Genomic DNA, 26,093 nt, shown 5'->3' with positions numbered 1-26,093 from the left:
GAGAGCCAAAATATGACTTTGAATATATCCCACCTGAATTTAGGGATTATCTGAAGAACAGATTTGATACATTAAACATTAAAGACTGAAGACCAGAAGAGTTGTGGGATGACATCAAGAACATCATGCAGGAAGAAAGCAAAAAGTCATTAAGGAGACAAGAAAGAAGGAAAAGGTCAAAATGGATGTCAGAAGAGACACTGAAACTTGCTCTCCAGTGTAGAGATGCTAAAGCAAATGGAATAAATGAGGAGGTCCAAGAGCTGAACAGAAAATTTCAAAGATCGGCTTGAGAAGTCAAAGTCAAATATTACAATGAAATCTGCAAAGATACGGAGTCAGAAAACCAAAAGTGAAGAACACGGTCAGCATTTCTCAAGCTGGGGGAACTGAAGAAAAAATTCAACCCTCAACTTTCATTACTGAAAGATTCTCTGAGCAATTTATTGAATGATGCATGAAGCATCAAGAGATCATGGAAGGAATGCACAGAGTCACTGTACCAAAAGAACGTGGTTAATGTTCAGTCATTTTGAGAGGTAGCATATAATCAAAAGCCAATGATCCTGAAGAAGGAAGTCCAAGGTGCATTGAAGGAATTGGCAAAGAACAAGGCACCAGGAACTGATGGAATAAAAATTAAAATCTTTCAAGAAAGTGAGGCAGCACAGGAGGCACTCACTCATCTCTGCCAAGAAATTTAGAAGACAAGTATCTGGGCAATTGATTGCAAGAGATCCATATCTGTGCCCATTCCAAAGAGACATGACCCAACTGAATGTGGAAATCATTAGACAATCTCTGATATCCCATGCGAGTAAAGTTTTACTAAATGTAACACAGAAATGGCTACAATCAACATTGACAGAGAACTTCCAGAGGTTCAAGGAGGATTCAGAAGAGGCCATGGAATGAGGGATATCATTGCTGATGTCTGATGGATCTTGGCTGAAAGCAGAGAATATAGAAAGATGTTTACCTGTGCTTTATTGACTATGCAAAGGCTTTTGATTCTGTGGATCATGACAAACTATGGACAACATTGCAACGTATGAATATTCTGGAATACTCCATCGTACTTATGAGGAACTTGCACAAAGACCAAGAGGCAGTTGTTCAAACACAACAAGGGAACACCAAATGGTTTAAAATTAGGAAACGTGAGTCATAGGGTTGTAGTCTTTCACCACACTTACTCAATCTGTGTGCTGAGCAAATAATCTGAGAAGTTGGATTATATGAAGAAAACGTGGCATCAGGATTGGAGGAAGACTCATTAACAACCTGAGATATGCAGATGATACAACTTTGCTTGCTAAAAGTGAAGAGGACTTACATCATTTGCTGATGAAGATCAAAGAGCACAGCCTTCCGTGTGGATTACATCTCAATGCAAAGAAAACAAAAATCCTCACCACTGGACCAATACACAACATTCTTATCAAGGGAGAAAAGATTGAAGTTGTCAAGGACTTCATTCTTCTTGGATGAACTATCAGCACTCATGGAAGCAGTAGTCAAAAGATCAAATGACATATTGCATTAAGCAAATCTGCTGCACAAGACCTTTTTAAAGTGTTGAAGAGCAAAGATGTCAGCTTGAGGAGTAAGTTGCACCTGCCCCAAGGGATGGTGTTTTCAATAACTTCATATGCATGAGAAAGCTGTACAATGAATAAGGAAGACCGTAGAAGAATTGATGCCTTTGAGTTATGGTGTTGGAGGAGAATATTGAAAGTGCCATGGGCTGCCAAAAGAACCAATAGATCCATTTTGGAAGAAGTACAGCCAGAGTGCTCTTTAGAAGGCAAGATGGCCTAACTTTGCCTCTCATACTTTGGACGTATTGTCAGGAGGGACCAATCGCTGGAAAAGGGTATCATGCTTGGTAGTTGGAGGGTCAGAGAAAAATTGGAGACCCCCAATGTGATGGATTGGCCAAGTGGCAGCATCAATGGACTCAAGCTTGGCAACAGTAGTGAGGTTGGCCCAGGATCCGGCAGTGTTTTGTTCTGCTGTACATAAGGTCTTTACGGATTGGTACTAACTGGCATCTAACAACAACCACTGCTAATGTCATGCAAATTTAAGCTTCACAACAACAATGCAGCAGAATCCTAAATCTTAAAGTGGCTCATTGTTCTTCCTTGTTCAAATCTTTAGCTCTAAATTTGCATCAAATAAAATTTGCTGGGCACCTTCTCTATACTAAGTAATGTGAATGCAAAACTCATAATTTGTTGTTTCTTTGTTTCAAGGACTTGCATTTTACTGAATTACATCGAAACTTTTATTTGGCAATTTCCTTCCAGGAATTCCATGCCTGTCTTGTTTTCTACTCTTTACTGCCGTTTGAAACAAGGAGAAATAAGACCTTAATTTCACTTTCAACACTAACACCTGGAGAAGTAAAATGAAATAGCTTGCATGTCTCTCAGCAAGTCACAATAAGAATATTCTCATCATTATGGCTTTTACTTGTCAAACTTTGTTTAGAAAATTGTGCTACCTCTTTGGAGATAAAAGTTGCTTTCAAAAGTTTTCAGACTTAATAAACAGTTGTGATAACTAGATAGCATTATAGTGATATCACTGCTTATAATAATAAAATGTAATATCTACTTTTCTGTATTATGATTATCATTGTTTAAAAATAAATATAGGTTTGGGCAATATTAGTATTAACCACTGAAAAATGAAAAAAGGTAATATTTATAATGGGATTATTAATAGCTATTTTTGTTTTTAAATTTTTTTTAAATTTTTTAGTTCTTTTAAAAATAGGACTTTATTGATCATCCTAATGTTTACTCTCTAAAGGTATCTTTTTATTGATCTTATTTTTCTAGTGGTAAAGTAGATATAAAATTATATTTGACATTTTAGTCATTTTTAAATGTGCAATTCTATGGGATTATATTAACAGTGTTATACATCACCACTATTTATTTCCAAAATACTTTAATCATTCCAGACAGAATCCTTGCATCCCTTAAGCAGTAACTTTCCATCATCCTCCCGGTGGCCCAAATAACCACTGTTGTTTTTAATTGCCGCAGAGTCAGTTACAACTCTTAGAAACTCTGTGTAGGGTTTCTGATGAGCCGCTGGTGAATTTGAACCACTACCTCATGGTTCAAACTGATCTTGTGGTCCAGTGCTTATCCTACAACACCACACCAGGACTCCAGATAACCACTAATTGATATAAAAGGCAAATTCATAAAGAAAAACCATAGATACCCACTAATCTATGTTTTATCTCTATGAATGTGCCTATTCTTTATATTTAATGAAAGTGAGCTCATACAGTATTTGCTATTTTGTGTCTGGCATATTTCACTTAGCATAATGTTTTCAAGGTTCATCCACATTGCAGCATGCATTAGAATTTCTTTCCCCACCCTCTATGGATGAATAATATTCCTACATATGTTGTATTAGTGTCCTAGGGCTGCCATAATGAAATATCACAAGGTGGGTGGCTATAAAGAACAGAAATGTATTATCTCATAGTTCTGAAGGTTAGAAGTGCAAATCAAGGCATCATCTGTGTTGATCCCTTCTGAAGGCTCTGAAGGAGAATATGTGCCATCCTCTCTTCTAGCTTCTTATAAGTCTTAGCTATCCTTGACATTCATTGACTTGCATCTGTCTCTGTTGCCACATTGTCTTCCATCTTCTGTCTAATTCTCCACTAGACAGGAAAATGACTCCAATCTGATATCATGTTACAAAGACTCAATTCCGAAGAAAGTTGTATCCACAGGTACCAGAGGTTAGAAATTCAAAATCTCTCTCTTTATTTTAAACAGGGGAGTTGGGGAACTTTCCATCTCCATAATGTATGTATATAGCACATTTTGTTTTCCATTCATCTTTTAATGGACACTTAAATTGTTTCCATGTTTTGGCTATTGTGAATAGTGCTGTGAAGAATATTAGCATACAAGTTTTGCAGTCCCTGTTTTCAGCCCTTTTGGTTGTATTTCAGGATTGGGTTGCTGTGTCAAATAGTAATTAGATAGACTTTGTTTTGAGGGTTTGTGTGTGTTTTTAATAACTTTTTATTGTGAATTGACTGAAGGTTTACAAAGCAGATCATCAGTTTTACATTCAACACATGCTATATTTTGTTTCATCTCAATGATTGCAATCCCCTCCATGTAACATCGGTTATTTCACTTCTTCCCTGTGATTCTTATTTACATTCAACCTTCTTTTCCAACCTTTCTGAATTTTGTCCTTAGATAAATCTTGCCCTTTTGATCTTCAATGGTTGGCCATTCCATGACATACATAACTCATTAGTGTTGTTGCCACTTCTCCTACCCCATAAACCTATCTTAACTGGAAACTGAGCCATGAAGGTAAGTTCAGTTCCAGACCTGAAGGGTGACTAAGAGGCATTGTCTTGGGTTCCTCCAGTCTAGGGAAGCACTTTTTAACATGTGAAAATGTAAATGTAAATCAGCACTGAGAACTGATTAATGAGTCAGAGAGTTATAGTATGACATGTGTCATAACTGTTGCTTCCATGATGATGAACTGTGATGTCACAAACTTGGGACCTTGACTCATGGAACCATTTAGACAGAAAACAAAAAGTAGTAATTTAGTTCACCTGCATGTGCACCATCATTGTTCTATATGGTATTATTAATTAAAATAAAGGGGCTGGTATCTCTCTCAGTGAGATTATGTAAAGATATTACACGCATTCAGACTTGCCTGAACATGGCTATGCTGGTTTTCTCAATTAAGGTTTTCAAAAAGCAAAAGATAAAAAAAATCCTTAACAGAATTTGACTTAGAATTGTGTACTCATAAGGAAAGACCTTTTCTTCACACATTCCACAAAGCCTGCTCATTAATCACAGCTATATAGTCTGGCAATTTTTCATCAATATACTTAGTCTTTTCTTATTTAATGCACTTGTTTTTTTCAGTTATAAATATTGGCACTGAGCACATAAAGAGAGAAAAGGTCTTAGTGCTCACAGGCTCAGAGATTAAGAAAATCGTTTTAGATTTAAAATTAGGCACTTTCCCTGATAGTTTTGGTTGGTACATGCTTCAGGCTAGGTTTCTATGACACAAGCAGATGCAAATGAATTGGCAGCTTAATGCTTGCCTGCTGTTTGCTCCATCTCCCTGGTAGCAAACATCCAGGCTGTTGGCAGCAAATACTTGGTTCTCTGTGTCAAGTTGGTTTTTACACCTGGAAAACTGTGGCCCTTTCTCTGACTTTTTAATATCAATATCTCAGCAATTTCATTGCTTTCAAGGGTGCTCAAGGGTTTTAGGAAGTAGCTTTTCTTTTAGAGTCCCAAGATAGACCGTTTAAAAAGATAACCTAGTTTTTCAATAAGAAATTAGAAATTGAGTGCAAACAATTTGCACCAAGTCCTAGCATAGTGGAAAAGGCAGCAAGGGACTTGAGTTCATTCTAAATTGTTATTGTCTACCATGTAATGTTCAAGCTCACCAGCTGCTCCTTGGAAACCCTATATAGGGTCGCTATGGGTCGGAATCGACTCGACGGCACTTAACAACAACAACAACCATGTAATGTAGTGGTTACAAATTGGGCTGTGAACTGCAAGGTCAGCAGTTCGAAACTACCAGCTGTTCCGCGGCAGAAAGATGAGGCTTTCTGCTCCTGTAAAGATTTACAGTCTCAGAAACCCTGTACAGAGTCGCTATGGGTTGGAAACTTTCCACGGCACATAACCACCACCACTACCGTGTTATGAACTTTAATTCTGTTACTTGATTTTTTCCTGAGTGAGAGGTGTGTATATCTTGACTGTAGCACAGAATTGTTGTAAGAATTCAAAATAAAATGTAAGAAAACCTCCTACTTCTGTGGTTGGCATAAGGTCAGTGCTTAATCAATGATAGTACTTTTTTCCTTCATGTTGTTGTGAAGTGCCATCGAGTCAATTCCAACCCATAGAAACCCTGTATAGGGTTTCCGAGGAGCTGCTGGTGAGCTTGAACCACCAACATAATAGCTAACAAAAAGATCTTATCCCATAAATGTTTCTCACAAAAATGAGTTGCTTTTGAGTAGATTCTGACTCATGGAGACACTGTGTGTTTCAGAATAGAACTCTATTTCCTAACGTTTTCAATATATGAGGCACCTCTAGGTGGGCTCAAGCCTCCAAGGACTCCATTGTTTCTTATAAGTACAAATTCATTCTTTTTTTCCCTATCTTTAAAGAACAGAGAAAGCAAATTCTCCATCATTTCTATCTTACCATCTCATGGGAGAATATGTAACTGTTATTCAACTGGTGGACCATGAGAGGGATGTAGTTACATAGAAAAAAGAGAATCTACTTCTCTCCACTTATACATGGACCCGTCTCTGAACAAATCCAAAGCATGTCTTCCTTCATCAGACTAACCTGAGCCTAGACTCAAAGAATCACATTCATTATGAGCTGAAGGAAGTGAGATCCATTTTTTTCTGCTGCATTGCCCCTCTGGCTCTTTGGCACTTCCTACGTCCTCCTCATTTGGAAAGACTTCATCATTTTCTGTCTCACAAAGCAGCTCCATTGTTGCTTATTTTCACTGCAGGGAAAAGGTGAAACACCTCACTCAGTGGGGCAGAACAATGAATGTCACTGGGAGGAAAGGTTTGAAAGTTAAACTTAGGTTGCTTCTGAGATATTTCAAAGTCCAATTGTTTACCCTTTCTAAAAATTGCCCAAAACTTAAAAAAAAAAAAAAATCATCTTTTTTGACACTATTTCATGCTTGTATCAGGTCCAAAAGATTTATTACATATTAAAATAGTACTCATTGTCTAAGGAGAAATGAAGAATTAGAAGTAGATTTACTAAGGGCACCCCATTAAAAACAAGTTCCATAGCATCAACTGTAAAGGAGCAATTTTTCAGAGGCACTCAAGCGAAACTTGAACTAGTCTACTGATTCTAAACTTGAAAGTAAAAGTGAGCCTTCATATTCTGTTAAATATAATCATATTCAGTGGGAAATAGCTGAACACATTAAATGTATATGTGGACTGTGGGTTGCAAGGTCGGCAGTTCAAGCTCACCAGTCACTCCTCTGAAGCCCTATAAAGGCTTGCTATGAGTTGGAACTGACTTGATGGCAAACAATAACAACAAGAAAACATAAGAGCATAAGACTGTTTTATGACCAAACCCTTTGCTTTGTCTAGCTCCTGATCAAAACCCTTGACTCAAAATTTACCAGAACGTCTCAAATAAGTGAGAAAGTCAGTAATGTACTTCATGTAGTGATAATGAAAGGCACAATGATTAGAAGGACAATGAAGTTGTTACATGAGAAAAGATAAAGCACAGTGGACCTAATTAAACAAGAAGAGACATTGGGAAAAGTGTTAACTAAGGCAGAAAAACAGTGATACTTACAGATATGTAGGAAAAGTCTGCAAGGACAAATATTGTAAAATGTTTCCAATTATCTGCTAGAGTCTCTTTGTCTGAGTATTGATGTTGTTGTTAGTGCCATCGAGTCGGTACCGACTCCTAGCAACCCATGGCACAACCTCATAATCCTTGCCCGTTGCCACTGCAATTGTGCCAGTCCATCTAGTTGGGATTCATCCTTTTTTCTCTTACCCTACACTTCACCAAACATGATATCCTTCTCCAGGGACTGGTTTCTTCTGGAAATATGTCCAAAGTATGAAAGAAGAAGTCTGTCCATCCAGCCTTCTAAAGAGCATGTATTTCCTCCAACACAGATTCATTTGTTCTTTTGGCAGTTCGTGGTACTTTTAATATTCTCCTCCAACACTGTAACTCAAATGCATCAATGCTTCTACAATCTTACATATTCATTGTCTCACTTTCATCACATGCATATGAAGTTATTGAATACCATGACTTGAATCTGGTACACCTCAGTTCTCAAACAGACATCTTTGCTCTTCAACACTTTAAAGAGGTCTTGTGCAGCATATTTGCCGAATGCAATACTTCCCTTGATTTCTTGACTGCTGCTTCCATGAATGTTGATGGTTAATCCGAGCAAAATGAAGTCTTTGACAATGTTAATCACTTCTCCATTTATATGGATGTTGTTTGTTGGTCCTCGAGTGAGGATTTTTGTTTTCTTTACATTGAGATACAACCCATACTGAAAGCTGTGATCTTTGATCTTCATCATTGAGTATTTTAAGCCTTTTTCACTTTCAGCAAGCAAGATTGTACCAACTGCATATCGTAGGTTGTTGATGAGTCTTCCTCCAATCCTGATGCCACGTTTTTCTTCATATAACCCAGCATCTCGGATTATTTGCTCAGCACACAGATTGAGTGAGTGTGGTGAAAGAATACATCCCAGTGACTCACGTTTCCTAAAGTTTAAACCATGTGGTGTTCCTTTGTTCTGTTTGAACAACTGCCTCTTGGTCTATGTGCAAGCTCATAAGTACGATGAAATGTTCCAGAATACTCCTACGTTGCAATGTTGTTCATAGCTTGTCATGATCCACACAATTGAAATATTTTGCATAATCAAGAAAGCACAGGTAAACAGCTTTATGGTATTCTCTGCTTTCACCCAATATCCATCTGGCATCAGCAATGATATTCCTCATTCTATATTCTCTTCTGAATCTGGCTTGAACCTCTGGAAGTTCTCTATCAATGTATTGTTGCAACCATTTTTGGATTATCTTTACTAAAGCTTTACTATCATAGGATATTAATGATATTTTCCGATGATTTTTATACCAGATGGGTCATATATCTTTGGAATGGGCACAAATATGAATTTCTTCCAGTCATTTGGCCAAGTAGTTGTCTTCCGAATTTCTTAGCATGGATGAATGAGTGTCTCCAGTGCCACATCAGTTTCTTGAAAGATTTCAGTTTGTATGCCTTCTTCTTTGCCAGTGACTTCAATGCGCATTGGACTTCTTCCTTCAGGATCATTGGCTATTGATCACTTGCTACCTCTTGAAATGATTGACCTTCGACCATTTCTTTTTGGTACAGTGACTCTGTTTATTCCTTCCATCTTCTTTTGATGCTTTCTGTGTCATTCAGTATTTTGCTAATAGAATGCTTCAATATTGCAAGTCGAAGTTTGATTTTTTTCTTCAGTTTCCTCTAAGTAAGAAATGCTGAGTGTGTTCTTTACTTTTTTGTTTTTACTTCAGTTCTTTGCACATTTTATTATATTTTCTTTTGTCTTCTCGAGCTGAACTTTGAAATTTACTGTTTAGCTCTTGTACCTCCTTACTTCTATCTTCCTTAGCAAATCAACACTGGAGAGCAAGGTTCAGAGTCTCTTCTGACGTTCATTTTGGTCTTTCCCTTCTTTCTTGTCTTCTTAATGGTCTTTTGCTGTTTTCTTGTATTGTGTTATTGATGTCATCCCACAACTCTTCTGGTCTTGGTTCTTTAGTGTCTAATGCATCAAATCTGTTCTTCGGATGATCTGTAAATTCAGGTGAGCTATATTCAAGGTCATATTTTGGCTCCTGTGGACTTGTTTTAATTTTCTTCCAGTTCAGCCTGAACTTGTATATAAGCAGTTGATGATCTGTTCCACATTCTGCCCTGGCTCTTGTTTGGGCTGATGACACAGAGCTTTTCCAAAATCTCTTTCCACAGATCTAGTCAATTTGATTTCTGTGTACTCCATCTGATGAGGCCCATGTGTATAGTCAGTTATATTTTATGTTGTTTATAAATGGTATTTGCAATGAAGAAGTCATTGGTCTTGCAAAATTCTAACATGCGATCTCCAGCATTGTTTCTAACACCGAGGCCATATTTTCCAATTACTAACCCTTCTCTTTGTTTCCAACCTTTGCATTCCAGTTTTCAGTAATAATGAATACATCTTAATTGCATGTTTGATTAACTTCAGACTGAAGAAGCTGATAGAATTCTTCAATTTTATCATCACCAGTTTTACTGGTTGGTGTGTAAATTTGAATACTAGTGACATTAACTGGTCTTTCTTTTAGGCATATCAAAAGTATCCTATCACAGATAGTGTTGTACTTCAAGACACATCTTGCTATGTTCTTTTTGATGATGAATGCGATGCAAATGAAGGTCCTTCAGGCCTTCATTGAATTTCCATTCAAGTTATCATGGTCAACTCTACTTTGAGAAAGGGAGCTCTCTTCCATTCATATGTTGATTGTCTTCCAACCTGAGGGGCTCATCTTCCATCACTGTATCTGACAATATCCTGGTGCTCTTCATCATGCTTCAATAGTCAATATTCTGGTGCTATCTGGCAATGTTCCACTGCTATTCATAAGGTTTTCTAGTAACGAAATATTTGAAAGTAGTCTATCTCTCCTTCTTCCTAGTCTGTTTTCATCTGGAATTCATCTGAAACCTGTTCAACATGGTTGACCCTGCTGACATTTAAATACTGGTACATAGTTTCCAGAATTACAACAACATGCAAGCCATCGCAGTATAGCAAACTGACAGACCAGTGGTAGTGTGTGAGCATAGATTTCTTATAAAGATTCTAGATTGCTTTGTCAGCAGATATACATTTTTCTCCCACTTATAGACACTAGAAATCTAGATTATTATCTAACAAATCTTCCTAGGCAGAAGCATGTGCAATTATTGTTTACATAGATCTCATCTCTCTCTCTTTTTTTTTTTTTTTTTGCTAGAAAATCATGCTTTTCTAGAGTGCATTTTCTTTACAAAGTTTTCTGAATTTAAAGTAAAAAAAAATCTGTGGTTCTAGAAAATATTCTAGTGATTTGTGACATGATAAACTCCGTTTTCTCTTTCTAGCTTGGATTTATATCAATGGATCACTGATTTGATGTTGTCTAGAAATTCAACGTAGACTGTCAGCAAAATAATTGAAGACCTCCAATAAGATGTATTGACACAATGGCAGCAATAATTGGGCTCAAACATAACACCAATTGTGAGGGTACTGAAGGACTGGGTAATGATTCCTTCTGTTTTCTGTAAGGTTGCTATGAATTGGAACCAACTCTTCAGCACATAAAAATAACAACACAGATTGTATAAAAATAGATTCTCCCTTTGTTTTTTTCCCCATTTATGAATTATTTTAATTGCATAGAATTTTTTTTTTCTTTTGCTAAAATTATTTTTAAGGTTTTATTGTGAATAGTCTTGCATAGAATTTTGAATAGATGAGACCCATTTTTATTTCCTCTTTTTCTACTCTGTAAATCAATCAAGACAACATCAAATAGTCATTAAGACAGCTGATTTATTAATGGATTGACAAAACTCAGGCATTACCAAACTGTGAAATTTTTGCTAATCACATTTTTTGGTATTCCCCTGTACTTCCAATGTTTTTTTCTGTATTTGGTCCCCAAGGTCAAGATGAAAAATGTCATTCTTTCTTTGGGAGTCTGACAATTTTTTCCAAAGTAGAAGAGCTTTTATTGACTTGTATGAATCTAGTGATAAAAAGGAGTATATCTGAGAAAAAGGCTACCTGTAAGAAGTAATTTCGCCCCTCTGGGCCTTTCCCACATTGCCTGTAAAAGGTAACTCACTGTAAAGTTCCTTGTAGCTTTAATTGTCTGTGATTGATTTCTCTCTGGAGCAAGACCAAACAAAAGAGCACTTCTTAGCTGTTTTCTTTATAGTAGTGGTGATTCAAATCGATTTTGGGAAGAGAGATCGTCATCACTGTATTTTGCTTGAAAGGCAATAACAAATTTGATTATCACCTGAAAACCACAAAATTTTAGCCAAAAATGAGGTTGGCTGGTAGATGGCACAGTTTGTCCATGTATCATGTGTACAAATGAAACTCCTCTAACCACACTGCCGATGTTGTTGTTATGTGATGGTGAGTTAGTTCTGACTCATAGAGACCCTGTATAGGATTTCCAAGAGCAGCTGATGGGTTCGAACCACCTACTTTGTTGTTACCAGTCCAGTGCTTATCCTACATTTCTTCACTTCTCAAGGTCACTGAGCCACCTGCTTTGTCTTTCTAAACAGTGACTGCACTTTTCTTTTTCCCTTTAAACTTTGGGGTGAGCTGTGTATTCTACATGTGCATTTCAAAGCCCTGATTCAAAATTAAAATAAACCAAAACTATGAGCCTAACTGGCTTCTACCCTCTTATCACCTCTCTTTTGTTTAATTCATTATAGTTAGATTTGCCTAGCTTTATTTTCATTCTCTTCCCTTGCTAGCTAATACTATCATCTTAATATCAAATAAAGTCCTGGTATAGATAGCCCTGTAGGATAATCATTAGACCACAAGGTCCATTTAAATGGCAAGGTTGTAGTTCAAACCTATCAGTCACACCTCAGGTCACAATGAGTCAGAACTGACTCAATGATACTTTACAGTTGTAGACTACACCCATCATACTGAATCCTAACTGCTTATAACTTGGCTCTGAGCACTGCCTTAGATTCTGAGGCACATCACATACCATCTTTAATTTGTTATGATTGCAGAAAATCTCAGGTCAGTACATACTAGAAGTCTCCCTCTTATATGGAGAACAAAGCAAATATGTCATTTTCGTTTCCATACCCCCAAAATAGGAACTTGGAATAAACCCAAGTTTCAGTTAAACAAATACATTTTTTAACTCTTTTTTTTTTACAAAATTAATAATATAAATTTATTGAGCTCTTACTACATATACACAGAGTACTGTTTGTGTCAGGCAAAACTGCCTCATATTGAATCGGATTTGAAATATTTTATTTAATTGTAGCCTTGAATTAGAGGAACCTGCTTCCTGATTTCTTGACATAAATCTGCAATGTCTTTAAGAGCACGCACATGACTATTGGACTTTCTGCAGTCAAAAGGGGTACCAATGTTGGCAGTAGAATGCAAATCAAAATGTTGTGCTCACTACCTCATGTGTAGGAGTCCTAGTGTGGCACTGTGGGTTAATGCGCTGGACTGCAAACTCTGTTTGAACTGCAAGGTCGGAGGTTCAAGCTCATCAGCTGCTCCTTGGAAACCCTATACAGGGTCCCTATGGGTCAGAACCAACTCGACGGCACTTAACAACAACCTCATGAGTAAGGATCTCTGGACTATAGCGGTTACAAGTGGGCTGCTAACCTCAAGGTCAACAGTTTGAAACTACCAGCTTTTCCACCAGAGAAAGATGAGGCTTTCTGCTTTTGTAAAGATTTACAGGGTCCCTATGAATAGGAATCAACTCCACGGCACATAACCACCACCATCACCAACTCATGTGTATCTCTTCTTGGTTTACTAATGTACTAGGTGTGGCACTGTGGGCTAATGCGTCAGACTGCAAAGTCATTTGAACTGCAAGATCAGTGGTTCAAGTTCACCAGCTGCCCTTGGAAACTCTATACAGGGTCACTATGGGTTGGAACCAACTCGACAGCGCTTCACAACAACAACAACAGGAAAGAAGTGTCTAGTCTCAATGAAAGGATTCCTGGTGGCACAGAAGACAAGCCCTAGGCTGCTAACTGAAAGGTTGTGGTTCAAATCCACCAGTCCCTCCATGGAAGAAAGATGAGGCAGTATTTATTCTTAAAAATGTACAGCCTTGTAAACACTACGGGGCAGTTCTACTCCATCCTATCAGGTGCTATGAGTTTAATCAACTTAACACCAATGGTTTTGGTTTTTTGGCATCTTCATACCCAACTTCTTCACACCAGCCAGGTGGAACCAGGTTGGTGTGAAGTTCAGAGAAGATGAACTTGACTTTACACTAAATAATCACAGGGCAGATTGGTATGAGTTTTTCTTAACTCATGCCTGTTGTTGAATGTTGTGGAGTCGGTTCCAACTCATAGTGACCCTGTATAGGGTTTCCAAGGAGTGACTGGTAATTTTGAACCACGAACCTTGTGGTTCAAACTGACTTTATGATACTGCTTATCGTACAGTACCACATTCTCAGTAAACTAAGAATGCCTTCAATAAAGTAATTTCATCTATATATATCCTTCAAATAAAGACATATAGGTCCAACAGATCCTAGAAGTTACAGCAGCCAGGATAATGAGTCACTCACGCTGTCTTTTGTTGGAAATGGTTCTTCTGACATACTCTTTCTTGGGTCATAAGATCATAATGACATTAATGACTGTGAGGAATGTATGGTGTAGTTATGTTAAGAGGACAGTAGATGATCTTGGGTCATCAACATACAATTGTACCAATAGATACCTATCCTATGTTTGATTCCATTTTATCCTTCTATTCAGCCCCTTTCAATTTTCTCTAAAAGAGAAATTGAAAAAAGTAATAAAGTATAAAGTAACAGTTGCTTTACAAAGGAGTGCAAGGTAAATGAAAGGGTGCCTTTCTTAATGTAAATCCTTATAAGGACTTTTCCAAAGTGTAAATCAGTGATGTGAGATCTTTGTATGTGATTATAAACTTCAATGAATCATTATTTTAAAATATATATACTTTAAATTTAATTGTTGTTATTGTTGTTGTTAAGTGCCATAGAGTTGGTCCTGACTTGTAGTGACCCCGTATTGGGTTTCCAAGGAGTAGCTGTGAGCTTGAACCACCTACCTTCCAATTCAAACCCACATTGCAGTCCACACCAGGACTCCTGTATATTTAATTAGGTTACTTAAATTTGCACTGCCACCATATTTAGCATGAGAAAAGAAAAAAGATTCCATTTAACACCATAGCAACAATTGTTAAATCATTGCTATATTTAGACCTAGTACTTTGATTTGAGTGTGGGCTAGGGACATAATTGTGTTTTTATCAGCAATTTATGGGGATATATATACCTGAACAAATAACATGGAACATATAAACCACCAAAAGGATGAGAAAATCCCCTACTCATGTCTTCTTTTGCTAATAATTTATTTGTAATACCACTTACTTGAGATTTTGACTCCAAGAGGATTCCTAACCAGGCTCTTTATTTTATCAGTAGGAATAAAATATCCCTGATTTAAATGAGTGTAATCTCTCAAAATCTTGAATTTGACACTTTCATAATTTTTACATAATAGTTCCTCCAGGGCACTGGAATTGCTTTTTTCTCTGGCATGAAACTGAGAAGAGGATCCATTATGTTATTTCTACTTACCCCCTAAAGCACTGGAAATGGTTGTCCCTGATGTTCTCCTAAAGCAACCGCAAGATGAGGCAAAACAGGATTGAGATGGAAACCAAGCTCACCCACATCCTACGTCAATTAGCTATTTTCTTTTTCTTTGTAAACAAGAGGGGGAGGGCTGCAGCTTTTACGGTAGATGTTTCTCTCACCTCCTATCCTCCCCAGAGTTTTCTTCTGCCCACCAGTACCCATTATCCCCCAACATACGTAAGCTGACAACAGAAAATGTGTTCTCAAACAGTGCTCCTTGTTTACTCTATTCTGGCTTCATTTCAAAGATCACCACATTGTAGATTATCTTGGGAGATTCTTCAGAAAAGTGTCTCTGTGTATGTGTGTCTAGGAAGGATGTTAGGGAGATTAGGAAAACTCTGAAAAACAGGTTCAAGAAAGAATATTGAAGAAAGTGGTATTTAAGACTGTGCGCATTCAAGTCAGCTATTGATAGAACTAACATGTAAAAAACTCGCTGAGGAGTTTGGTTGTCTTTCTAGCCCCACAAAAATCTACATTTCATTCCAAAATTGCCACCATCACTTATTTTTTTCAGATGTAGTGCTTGTTAAAGTTTAAAAAAAAAAAAAATTAACAGTATACCACGTGGTTTGTTGGATCTGCGTACAGGAAGATTCATGCTTTCTTTCATCCACTGAGTACCTGCTATGTGCCAAGCAATGTGATCAGCACCAGGGATATCAAGAGATATCCCTAGATATATATAAAAAAAAAAATTATGTGACAAAACTCACAGTCTAACAGAAGAGACATAATATCTTGTGGCAATAAATGTTTGAATCTAATGATATCATGGAGTAAAGATATTTCTGTTAAAGCTGAAATCTTGAGGAGAGGAATGTCTTTGTCAGGAAAGGGACAAGAGAATAGGTATCTCAGGGAGGACACAGTATGTACAGTATACCAGGTTAGGGCAGAGAACATATTGTACTTGGAGAAGGGCAGGCAGTTCAAAATGGCTGGCCCATAGTTTTGGGATGGGAGCAGGTTGGCAAGAGAAAACATCATTGGGGCCAATGCAATTGGAATTTGATTGGATTTTGGATATGGTAATGTCTATAATAAATCTGGCTACATGTTAAGCATGTGACTGTGAGAAAGCCAATATAGAACATTTAGGCTCTCAGTGGATTTAACAGAAATAGGACAATTTTGTTGAGAAACTAATGTGGAAAGGATACTGCATTAGGTTGTTTGATATATTTCACCTGAACCTCGAAGTGAAGTAGAGCTACTAAAGAATTGAATGAAGACCAACTCAAGTACAAAGAATTTAGAGGAATCTCTTAGATCTCGTCTTGGGTTGTGTGCCTTAAAAGCAAAGCTTCATTCACTTCAGGAAAGACAGCTGGGTCAGCTAACTGCAGTGACTTTGTTCACTTTTCTGAGTGCTCTTGCAAGTTTTAATATAAAAGAGAAGTCAGTTAGGAAGAGGAGAAAGGAGACATAGTCTCCCAAAACCACTTGGAGAGAGAGGAAGCGTTCTTTTGGGGGAGTTGCCCTAAATTATTTCTTAACAAAAATGACAGACTTTCCAAAAAATATGAAGGAACGGAGAAACCAATTTTGGCCTTTCAAATTATGGTATCTCCTACTCCTGTTGCATATTTTTATATGATAATAATTAAGTTTTCTCAAAGTTACCAAAAGCGGAACACTTGAGGAAATGACATGAGAGTGCATGTTTGAGCTTCCATTGTAATTCTACCTTTGAGTCACAACTGACACCAATAGCGGCATAAGTTCCACTCATTTCTACTTAGAAGTCTGAACTCTCTGCTTCAGCTTTTACCACGTGACTGAATGGAACAGTGAGAAGAAACCAAAAAACGACCATAACCACTGCCTTATAGTTGATTCCGTCTCATAGCAACCTTGCATATGGTTTCTGAGACTGTACATTTTTATGAGAGCAGACACTCTCATCTTTTCCCAAAGAGCAGCTGTTGGGTTTGAACTTCTAACCTTGTGGTTAGCAGCCCAAAGCAGAGCCAAAGTTCAGGGTCCTCCTTGCTATCTTATGATGGGAATTCCTCTTCTCTTCAACAGTATTCTTTATCACTCTCATATTCTCTCATGGTTTCTTAGGTCTTGAAAATGATTTCATGTCTCTTTTGTAAATTTCATTAGCAAATTTGGGGTTCTGAATTGGCTCTAAGTCGTTAAAGACAGAGATCAAATTGTGTGCCTTATTAATAGCAACTCTTTACTACTTGAGCTTTGAATTTGACTGATCTTGTAACTTTGTGTCAGGGTCATTGAAAAGTACTTTTTAATATCCTTAAATTTCAATCCCAATTTTTAGTTTATGTTTTGTCTTGTTTTATGTTGCCTAATGGGGTGAGTTTAAAGTTTAGATGCTCAAAAGCCGACTGACTTCTTTTTGGTCAAATTAGATTTGTTCAGCAAATAAGCACTTATCATCTACTGTGTGCAAGGATACAGTGATTATAAGACACAATGTTTGCCTTGAATGAGTTCTAAAACAAGTTAGAGGGATGACACATAAAAATATATATATATAAAAAAAAACAACAACAAAAACTATGGAATACACTGGAGTGAGACTGACGTTAAGAATAGAAACACTTCACAGAGGTGGTTATATTTGAGCTAGATTTTGAATGAAAAGTGGCACTTCATGAAATAGAAAAGAAGAAAGGACATTCCAAGATGAAAATACAGTATTAATAAAGGTACAAAGGCATGAGAGGGTATAGTAGTAATAGTAATGCTAGAATACAAACAAACCAATTTGAGAAAATAGTAAATAGCTACGTGTCATCTAGTTAACTGAGAGGGTTAAAGGACTTCCAGGGCTTCAAGTCTTTGCCGGAGCAGAAAGCCTCATCTTTCTCTGGTGGCCTCAAACTGCCAACCTTGTGGTTTTTAGTCTAGGTCTTATAAATTGTAGAAGCATGTGCATGCAATACAGAGAAGTTCATTCTCCTGGTAACATTATATGTTTCCAAGGATACATCTTGTGAAAGACCCAATATATAAGTGATACTATCCCAATAATATCCTGTTTCTGCTGTTTGAACCACTAAAAAATGTTGTTGTTAGGTGCCATAGAGTGGGTACTGACTCATAGCGACCCTGTGTACAACAGAAGGAAACACTGCCCAGTCCTGGGCCAACCTCACAATTGTTGCCATACTTGAGCCCATTGATGCTGCTACTTTGCAAATCCATCTCACTGGGGTTTTCCCTCTTTTTCTCTGATTGTCCACCTTACCAAATATGATACCCTTCTCCAGCGACTGGTCCCACCTGACAATATGTCCGAAGTATGAGAGATGAAGTTTGGCCATCCTGGCCTCCAAGGAGCACTCTGGCTGCACTTCTTCCAACACAGATCTGTTGGTTCTATGGGCAGTCCATGACACTGAATATTCTCCTCCATCACCATAACTCAAAAGCATCAATTCTTCTACTGTTTTCCTTATTCACCGTCCAACTATCGCATGCATATGAGGTTATTGAAAATATGGCTTGGGTCAGGCCTCAAGCTGACATCATTGCTCTTCAACACTTTAAAAAGGTCTTGTGCAACAGATTTGCCTAATGCAATACGTCGTTTGATTTCTTGACTGCTGCTTCCATGAGTGTTGATAGTTGATCCAAGAAGAATGAAGTCCTTGACAACTTCAATCTTTTCTCCATTGATAAGAATTTTGGTCCAGTGGTGAGGATTTTTGTTTTCTTTACGTTGAGATGCAATCCATACTGAAGGCTGGGTCTTTGATCTTCATCAGTAGATATTTTAAGTCCACTTAAGAATAAGAAGCAATTAAGTGTTTCATCTTATAGAATATTTAAGTAACTTTGAGCTACCACTCTCTGTTAATTTCCCTTTAATAAGATATTAATCCCAAATAGACTCCATCCTGATGATAGAAGACAATGAAGAGAACAGGCCATTGTCTACAAGTACAGAAGGAACATTCACTTTTAGAATGCCACTCTCCATTGACATCTACTATGGCTCAGTGGTTAAGTACTTGGCTGCTAGCCAAGAGGCCTGTGGTTTGAATCCATCAGCCTCTCCTCCGAAGAAAGATGCAGCAGTCTATTTCCATACTGACTGATGCTTTGGGCCCTCTATGGGACAGTTCTAATCTGTCCTATAAGGCCACTCTGAGTTGGAATGGACTCCATGGCAATGGGTTTGAGTTTGGTTTAAAATGAACCAGAAAATTTCAAGAAGTGCTAAGAAAACATCTTCTTATTGTATGTTTACAGTCTGCCTTCCATACCCACGTGTTTGGCATCCACAGATCTGGGCAAACAAAAATCAAAACTATTAGGAAAAAAGGAAGTAAATGGTCAAAGCCATCCCTCAAAGGACAACAGGTAGTTAAAGTGCTATATGCATAGTAGCATAGTGGTTATGAATCGGGCTGCTAACTTTACGGTCAGCAGTTTGAAACTACAAGCTGTTCTGTGGAAGAAAGATGAAGCGTTCTGCTCCCATAAAGATTTACAGCCTTGGAAACCCTGTACAGGGTCACTATGAGTCGGAACTGACTCCACAGCACATAACAACAACAACAACATGCATAGTACTTTGTATTACATTATATTGGGTATTATAAGTAATCTGGAGATGATTTCAAGTATATGGGAGGATGTACAAAGGTTGAATGCAAATTCTCTGCCATTTTATATAAAGGACTTGAGCATCCATGGATTTTTGGTATCCATGGGGGGAAAGGGACTCAGGAACTGATCTCCTATTAGAAACCATGGGATGACTGTACTGACTTTCAAATATTAGGAACCAGATTCTGTATCTAGAGCACGATTACATGTCAGCATGGCTTCAAAGAGTTTCCTAAAATTACACACCTTTCCTCCGTAATTTCCTAAGGATATGTTTTTTTTTTGGGGGGGGAGGTGGAGTGGGGGGTGGAAATCCCTGAGGTGACATGTGACTTGCTCCTTAAAATGTTCTGTTTTGAATTAATGTTTTATTGATGAACAAAATATTAGAACTTAGTACACAGGAGCTATTGAAATATTGTGTCAGTGGAGAAAATTGTATTTATTATTTCTCATTCTCAGCATAAACACGCAGTAAATCACAGCACAAGGGGGTATATGCATTAGGGCCTCCCACATAAACTTCACCTCTGCATGCATAAACATTTTCTTATTATCACAAATAATCAACAGGAGAGTAGCAAATGCAAGTTTAGCTTTTCTCCAGAATGTTTATCATGGTTACTTTAAACTGTTTATAGGAAAGAAAGAACTTTAAATGTCCTTCAGAAGGTAGGCAGGACCATATGGTTCAGAAGGCTTTTCTGTGATAAAAATGTTTGGTTAAATTTTAGGCAACACATGGTCCTTCCACATCAATTATTTTCCATTTCAAACACTGTTGTTGATATTCAACTCTTGAAACAAATAACACCAACCTAAAACATTCATAATAACATAAGAAAAAAGGTTCTGTTGAAAGCTGTGAGGATCCAGCTGCACCCTCGTATCTCATCCTCCCATCAGCTGGGACTCATGCAGACCTAGCCTCCCCACCTCTGCATGGAAGAATATGGTGTAGAGAAGCATGGTTTGGTTCAACCAATGGATGCAAGCCAGCTCAATGCTTTTCACATTGAGCTTTTCAAATTTTAGTTTTCTCCAAAAACAGTAGCCTATGCATGCAATGATCAGGGTAGGGACTTGATTTCTGATTCGTAAAGCATGACTCAAGTATAGTTCCAGTACTGATTAGATGTTAGTGGAGTAGGAAGGCAAAATTTCTTTGCATGTGATCTTCAGATTATTTTAAACCTAGAGTTTCTTGATTTATCCAAATCCAAGTCAATCAAGGGGCAGGTCTAGATAAAAGATCTTTATTTAACATATGCTATGACTCTCGTACTTAATTTACTCTGAGATTTAGTAATATCTTGATTAAACCTTCAGAAAATCAATTCAAAAACTAGACAAGACCTCAAAGCATCTTCTGATATGCATTTGTTTATATAGATTTTATTGATGGTGTTGTTCCTTAAGGATAATTGGAATTCAATTGTTTTTGCCCAAAGTTTATTGATTAGAAAAATGAAAAACAAATCCTTCCAAGTTTCCACTACTGGTAAAAAAAAAATGTAACTGTTTTGGTCTCTCTGTTCTATCTTATTAAAAAAAAAAAAAAGACTCCCCACTCACCAACACACACACACACAGTGACCTGGACTTGTCTTTTCCTTCTGTCTTCTTACCTTTTTTTATATTTATATGGCTAAAACTATGAATAAGACAGTGTTTAACTCAAGATATTTATAATACAAAAGGAAGACAGGTAGGTTAACCTATGACAGAAAGTAATTATGATATATTGTACACCATGTTGTTGTTGTAAAGTGCCACTGAGTCAGTTCTGACTCATCGCAACCGTGTATAGGATTTTCGAGGAGTGTCTGATGGATTTGAACTGCTAACCTTTTGGTTAATAATCCAGTGCTTATCCTAGAGCACCACACCAGGACTCTTTGTAACCATGTTGTTGTTGTTAAGTGCCGTTGAGTCAGTTCCAACCCATAGCGACCCTGTATAGGGTTTCTGAGGAGCATCTGGTGAGCTTGAACCACCAGCCTTGCAGTTAGGTACTGAAAAAAGTATTGTGAAAGAAATAGGATGAGAAAAACATTAATTCTGATAGTTGAGGGTACAAGAATGAAAAGACTTCATGACTAAGGAGGCATTTGAGTAGACTTTAAGGATGAGTTTGAATTTGAGAGGCAAAGAAGGAGAGAAATAATGCTCATTCAACAAAAATAAATAAGTAAAACTAAATAAAAATAAAACAACAACAACAAAAATACCTTGTTCTTATTTTTGGAAGCCATGACTCAAAATGATGCATTTCACATAAAAAGGGGCTTCAAATTTTTATGGAAAAGTTCCATTATCTTTCAAATTCATTTTCCAAGAACTTTTTGAATCCCCTTTGCATAGCCAATCTCTTCAGAAAGATCCTTTAGAAAACAAAGTAGAATAAAAATTTTAAAAAATAAAAGAGGATTGAAAAAAAAAGAGTAAATCAATACTACCAAAATTTTTATTTACATTTTTGTAATGTTATGGAATTGACATTCTGAATTTCCACTTTTGTTGTTTATTAGGTGCCACTGAGTTGGTATGGACTCATAAAGACCCTGTGTACAACAGAATGAAACATTGTCCCATCCTGCACTAACCTCACAATCATTGCTACACTTGAGCCCATTTCTGCTGCCAGTGTGCCAATCCATTTCATTGGAGGCCTTTCTCTTTTTCTGGGACCTTCCACTTTTCCAAGCAGAATGCTTGTTATATATAACTGGCACAATTTCATAGCTATAATGTAAAATGGTTGGATTAATTCTAATACTATAAGCATGCTGTTGTTGTTGCTAAGTGGCGTCAAGTCATTTCTGGCTCATAGTGACCCTGTAGAGGGTTTCCAAGGGGTGACTGGTGAATTTGGACTCCTGAACTTGCAGTCCAGTGTTTATCCTACAGCACCACAACAAGACTCTGGACTGTAACCATAGCTAGTATTTATAGAATAACAGGTTTACAAAGGTATATATTTCTCTATAAGGTGATTTCTAGCCCTACTGAGCTTTTTCCACCATTTGGCTGTAAGTTTGTTATACTATGATGGTGAAAAATATAGAGTATGTCATAGACTGTCAAAATATCTTTCTTAGAAGATGTATAGCCAGAATACTCCTTAGAAGTAAGAATGGCAAGATTCACCTCATGTACTTTGGATATTTTATCAGGAGGGACCAGTACCTGGAGAAGAGCATTATGCTTGGTAAAGGGTCAACACAAAAGAGGAAGACCCTTAATGAGATGGACGGACAAAGTAGATGCAACAGTTGCCTAAAATATAGCAGCCATTGTAAGGATGGTACAAGATCAGACAGTATTTTATTCTTTTGTACCTAGGGTTGTTATGAGTCACAACTGATTTAACAGAACTAAGATATACCACTGAGCTTCTGACAATTTGTTTTGTTGTTGTTGGCATCTATTGGGGGACTCCTGGAATTAAATGAGCAGGTCCAAGGAATGGTATGACAGTTCATACACATAAAGGATTTTCCTACATCCACCCAATGTTGGATGTCAGACAGTATTCATGTAGGTAAAAAATAATTTGTAATCATTATATCAACTGCTTAACTCTGTTTTGTATATATTGTTTGTTAAATGTTAAGTGCCGTATACTGGGTTCCAACCCATAGCGACCCCATTTAGGGTTTCTGAGGAGCAGTAGGTGAGCTTTAACCACCATCCTTGTTGTTCAAGCCTATTTTGCACTCCAGCACATTAACCCACAGTGCACAGCAGGACTCCTATTTATACATACATTTTTATCACTTACTATACACTAGACTTTTTAAGTGTGCAACAATCATACAAATCAAATTAGGAATGTCTTTTGTGGTAGAAATTTGTTGAGTTTTTCACACTTAAGAAAATCTTATCACTTGGACGTTAGCTTATGTGAGTCACTAATGCAATGCAAAATGCATCAGTCTTTTATATAGAGCATCTATATAATGCAGCATCTGAAGAATCTAGAGTAATCATGGCTCTATGGTATAGGATGATGGTAAAAGCATAGAGATTGCAGATGTCCTGCTTGCTCTTATCCTTCACTCTTACTATACACTAACTATGTGACTTTGGACAAGTTAGTTACTTCTCTGTGTCTTATTTTTATAATCTATAAAAATGGGTCTGACACTTCATTGACATGAAAATAGTTATTTTAAAGATTTAACAGCTAAGACCAATACCTAACATATCATGAGCATTATAAAAGTGTTCGCCATAACAATAGGTTCACAAATGTTTTTCAAAAACTTTTGAGAGAAAATACCTTTCAGAATTACATTTCTTTACAGAACAATATGGAGCATATATTGTGTGTATTCTGTAAAACTATTAATGGAAACTAAGAGAGCAGTTATAATCAAGCATCCACTTTTCTTTAGAAAAACGTCTGATTAATCACATGAACTAAGAAAAACAAAGGCCCAAAATAGTTTCTTGTGTACATGACAGATTTTGCTGCCAAATAAGCTACAAAAAATTTTTGAATTTCTGAGTCATTTGGATTGCTGAGTTGTGGATAATATTATGGACGTGTATTATATTATTTATTATAAATTTTTCCCCCTCTATTCTCTTTCCCTTTATTCTTTTGATTATTTGAAAATAACATTGTAGATAAATTATAATATTTATGAATTTCATTTGAAGTTAGTCAAGCTGTCTTACACTCTTTATTATAAGAAGAGGATAGTAGATCTGATAGGATCTGATAGGATTGAGAACAACTAATGCATGGACTCTTGATTTTGCCAGCAGACCTATGAGATAGGTCCTTCATTTAGAAAGGAGAAAACTAAAGCAAATGGCACAATTGGTAAGGGGAAGAATCAGCACTTGACCCCAAATCCTACTGTGGAGTCCCTTCCATGTTCTTATGTATGAATCACGGTGGAGACAAGTAAGCATGTGACTCACAGTGACTATTTGGAGATGGCACTCTAACAATGAATACATAGAGGAAAATAATGAGCCTCTTTCCTTTTATGTGTGCTATTTCGTTGGCTTTTACATAAAAAAATGAGGTCCTGGTGGCACACTGATTAAAGTGCTTAACTGCTATACTGCTAACTTGAACACTAAGCATTGGAACCCACTGGGTGCTCCGGGGAAGAAAGTTGCAACAATCTGGTTCTGTAAAGATTTACAACCTTGGAAACCCTCTAGGGGCACTATGAATGGGAATTGACTCAGCAGTAGTAGGTATAGATTGATTATTATTTAGAATGTAGCTTTATTTTCTGCCTACTTTGATTCACTGAAAGCTATTGAATTACTAGATCTTAATCCCCCTCTGTTTCTCAGAAAAAAAAAAATTCACTAGGAAATTTCATCATTTTAAGATTTTTTTTGATTGATTCATGACTTGGGTTAGATTCCCATTAGAGAGATAAGGTAACTTGTAGTCCTCAGTACAGGAAAGAACACTATATTAGCAAGCAAGGAAATAAATTAAGACCCTGACTTAGATAACATAATTGGCCACAGGCAAATCACTTTATGGTATGAATCTCAGTTTCATTATTTGATTTTTTGTTACAATTAAATGAAGTACCACACAGAAAACAGTTCAACATGTGGTTGTAGGTCCCTGAATCATGGTGACCCCAGAAGCTACAGAATTGGACCACTGTGTTACGTAGATTATTCACTGGCTGATTTTTCATAGATAGATCACAATGGCTTTCTTCCTATCTATCTTCATCTGGAGCTCTGCTCAGCATCACAAATTAGTTGTGGTAGTGCATGAAGAAGATGGGCCAGATAGGCCATGGATCGCTCACACAGAATAATAGCATTCTACCACTGAACCCCCACCTCCCTCACAACCAACATTGTTGTTGTTAGGTGCCATTGAGTTGGTACCTACTCCTATCAACCCAATGCACAACAGAACAAAACACTGGTCCTGGGCCAACTTCATAATCGTTGCTATTTTGAGTCCATTGCCTCAGCCACTGTGTCAGTCCATCCTGCTGGGGTCTTCATCTTTTTCTCCAATCCTCCATTTAACCTAGCATGATATCCTTCTCCAGGGACTGGTCCCTCATGATAATACGTCTAAAATATGAGAGAGATGAAGTCTAGCCATCCTGGCTTCCAAGGAACATTCAGGCTGTACTTCTTCCAACACAGTTTGTTTTTTTTCTTTTGGCAGTCCACGGTACTTTTAATATTCTCAACCCAGTAACTCAAATGCATCAATTCTTCTTTGTTGTTGTTGTTGTCAGGTGCCACCAAGTCGGAACTGACTCACAGCGACACCATGTACAGCAGAACGAAACAATGTCCGATCCTGGGCCAACCTCACTACCGCTGCCACACTTGAGTCCATCAATGATGCCACCTG

Source organism: Chrysochloris asiatica, unplaced genomic scaffold (assembly GCF_000296735.1).
Source record: "Chrysochloris asiatica unplaced genomic scaffold, ChrAsi1.0 scaffold00035, whole genome shotgun sequence".
NCBI classification, from domain to species: domain Eukaryota; kingdom Metazoa; phylum Chordata; class Mammalia; order Afrosoricida; family Chrysochloridae; genus Chrysochloris; species Chrysochloris asiatica.
Note: the sequence above shows the minus strand (reverse complement) of the source record.